At 32.9% G+C, this 3,709-nt stretch overlaps 1 long non-coding RNA gene across 1 annotated transcript; it reads left to right on the top strand.

Moving 5' to 3' along the window:
* The first annotated feature begins 3,193 nt into the window (after nucleotides 1-3,193).
* Nucleotides 3,194-3,709, top strand: LOC124448211. The gene is made up of 2 exons (XR_006948978.1): nucleotides 3,194-3,466; nucleotides 3,593-3,709. It is a non-coding gene; the product is annotated as an uncharacterized LOC124448211 (long non-coding RNA).

The raw sequence follows: 3,709 nt of genomic DNA, 5'->3' as shown, positions 1-3,709 counted from the left end.
AAATTGTTACGTTCACACTTCATATATTAAATTGCACCAGAATCAATTATGCAATAAAATCTATTCTGTTTACATTTGTGATAAACGCCACGTAATTCTTTTTTGGCAGAATGTTCTGACTTTTTTCCTTCGTAGTGAAAATAACAGATTAAATTGTTATTTCTTTGTAGAACATATCGTGTAAAGTGTCTTCATGAGTGATACATTCATTTATAAGAATGCTGGTTTTCATTTTTGTTTTTGCTGTAGTCCTTTTTTACCTTTCACCTTAAATGATCAGTGAGCACCGTGAGTCTTTTCATATTTTTTGGTGTTTAGTATTAGTTCTGCATCATTCAGTAACATTCCTTTAACGTTTTGCATCTTTGCATGTTTTGCAGTCAAAGTTACGTCGAATTCTTTGAAGGAAAAAAGCTTTTGTGTTTCGTAATTTACCTGCCTCGCCGGTATGAATCTGCGAAAAATCTCACGAAATTTATAACGTAAAGTGTCGTACGTTTAAAGAATATAATGTATCACAACTCGCTACGACAGTCAACTAGATTACCCTTGAAAAAAATGAAACTTTTCGTAACAAGTCCTGCCCAATTTTTTTATTGGTTAACAGTAATCAAATTTACTTCACGTCAAGCGAACTGAATTATTATGATGGTTTATTTTCTAACATGTGCCAGTTACATGGATATCTAAAATAAACTCGTAGCATTAGTCTATTCAAGACAAGGTTATTTCAGTATTGTAAATCATCTCTAGAAGCAAGTCACCACCTCCCTTTTTGCTAAAGGAACTATTTCCCTTCTCACTTTTTAAGCCATACCACTTTTTTCTTTATTAATTCCCCTTTGATCAACATTCACCTGACATATTAGGCAAATTGATGTTTTGAGATAGTCGCTTTTTCTTTGCTGTTTTATTTCTTACAAAACACGTTAAATTAAATAGTCTAACTTTGAATGCCACACATGTCAGTTAAGGTATGTAAGTTAAAGTGTGAACTAACGTGTCACGTAACAATCAACTGATGTATAGAAATACCGTAAAGTGCAGAGGTATCTCCAGCATTTCTAACTTGGATTTTCGACATTACAAACGATATTTGACATTGACGATCCAAAGACATAAAAATCTAGCACCAGCAATGTCTTTCTTCTAACAAGTCACATGTACTATCCAGTGGAATATCATGCTGTTTTTAATGTTTTGTTGAAAAGCTGCTATAATTGGCAAAAGCAGTAGCATTATCTCTGCCATTTAGTTGTTGTCTATGTCTCAATTTGTAATAATTGCATGCTTTTGGTGAAGTTGAATTAATAAACGAATAAATAAGTTTGATTTATTCATGTAAATTCTCGACTTTAACGAAGAGTGATATATTTTGTAGGTCGAACTTTCAAAATTGATGATTTTAACTGTCTTGTTGATACATCATATTCTTTTTTAGATGGAATCAAGAGAAAGCAGAAATCTACTTTATATTCAGCAAATAATCAATGTGGTACAAACGGAACTTGCTCAATTTTTCATCAAAGAATGGAACTCTCGTTACAAATTAACACATGGCGAATGGGACGATACCAAAAATAGTGGCAAAAAATTTTGCACTTTAGAATCCGGTAGGAAGTTGGATAAAAAACTACTGTTAAAATATCAAGATGGAGACACAAGTAGATGGGACTGCACAACATTATTCGATGCTATACTTTTTTCAAAATCGATTAGCAGACATCTTGATAAAAAAAAAAAGGATGCTGTTCATGCACTTCGTGGTGAAAGAAACAAAGACGCACATTGGTATGAAAGCGAATACTCAGATGATGATTTTGATGGAATAGTCAATATCATTGAAAAATCATTTCAAGATTTGAAATTTTCTCTCGATGAAATCAATAAAATAAAAAATCATCGTAACAGTTTTAATTCGTTCCAAGTGCTTCCTTCAAAACCCAATCATTTTATCGTTGAACGCACTAAATTACAAAATAAAATCATAAACGATCTTGAAAAATTAAGGAATGATAGCAATAACGAGCTAACATATTTCTACATCACTGGTAATCCTGGCAGTGGTAAATCTCAACTGGCGAGACAGGTTTGTGAAAAAATCACGTGTGATTGGGAAAATAGAACTTCGTTTGTAATGACCCTCGAAGGAAAAAATGTTGAATCTCTTTTAAAATCTTACTGTGACCTTGGATACCGTTTAAATTGTAACAAGTTTATGGTTGAAAAATTTAAAGATGAAAATTTTTCCGCCAAAGAGAAGGTCAAGAACCTTCGATCGTTAGTATCTGCTCGATTGAAATTCTGGCAAAATTGGTTGATTATTGTTGACAACGTTGTGCAACTGAGCGAAATTTCTTCGTTACTACCACAAGTAGGTGATCATATGTGGAAAAATGGACAACTAATAATAACTGTTCAGAATACAGATGCCGTACCTTACGATGGATTGTCCAGTAAACTTATTTCTATCAGTAAAGGACTGAATGACAGAGAATGTTGTCAATTGTTGAATTCTTACAACAAACATGAAAATGCTGATGATCAATTGTTAAATGAAGTATCGCTCGCACTGGATCGTCAACCGCTGGCTTTGACTGCTGCTGGTTATTATTTCAGTCGTGTAAACAAAGCAAACTGCTCATTTACTTGGAGACAATATTTAAAGAAAATATCTTCAGAAGAACAAGAAAACATGGACGTCACTTTTGTTAAATTTAACTCGGTATATCCTAGAAGTATGTTACAAGCTTCACTTTTAGCTGTCAAACAAAGTGCAGAAGAATCCTCGATATTGGCACTGGTTATTAGCTTTTTTTCTATGATATCATTTGATCCTTTGCCACGAGAAATTATGGTTTATTATGTTCAAAAAAATGATCCCAAACAAGCTGAGGAAGATATATGTCTTTGTTTAGACGAATGCTCATTGTTCTTGCATTCAGAAAATAATGACATTAGTCTACATCACATTGTTCACAAAGCAATTATTGTTTATCAATCTGAACATTCAAATGAAGAACATGAAATGGAAACTAACGTTGATCAAATATCTAAAGCACTTTACATGTTTAAAGAGAGAGACGACGAAATCAAATTAATGCCACATCTTGAAAAAATTGTTCAATTATTAAAGACCAACAAGACGAAAATCAACATGAACACTTTACAAGTTTTCCAATATTTTGTTGACAGATTAAGACATTTTGGAAAATACTACCTTTCTCTTGAACTATTGGATAAATTTAAATCAGAAGAATCTAGTTATAACAAAGCTTGGTATTTTAATATCCTCGGTCTTTTATACCGAGACACCGGGAAATATAGCGAAGCTAAAAATCATCATGAAAAAGCTCTGGAAATTCAAAAACAATCGTTAGATCCAAATTATGTTGATATCGCTGTGTCTTTAAACAATCTTGGAATGGTGTTTGATAAAACTGGAAACTACGACAAAGCTATAGAGGTTCACGAAAAAGCTCTGAAAATTCAAAAACATTTGTTAGGTCCAAATCATGTTGATGTCGCTGCGTCTTTAAACAATCTTGGTACCGTGTTTTTTATGACTGGAAACTATGACAAATCTAAAGAGTGTTACGAAAAAGCTCTGGAAATTCAAAAACAATCGTTAGGTCCAAATCATGTTGATGTCGCTGCGTCTTTAGGCAATCTTGGTGGGGTGTTTAAAAAGACTGGAAACTACGACAAA

This window comes from Xenia sp. Carnegie-2017, unplaced genomic scaffold, assembly GCF_021976095.1.
Source record: "Xenia sp. Carnegie-2017 unplaced genomic scaffold, XeniaSp_v1 HiC_scaffold_23, whole genome shotgun sequence".
Lineage (NCBI taxonomy): Eukaryota > Metazoa > Cnidaria > Anthozoa > Malacalcyonacea > Xeniidae > Xenia > Xenia sp. Carnegie-2017.
Note: the sequence above shows the minus strand (reverse complement) of the source record. Positions and strands in the feature narration are given on the sequence as shown.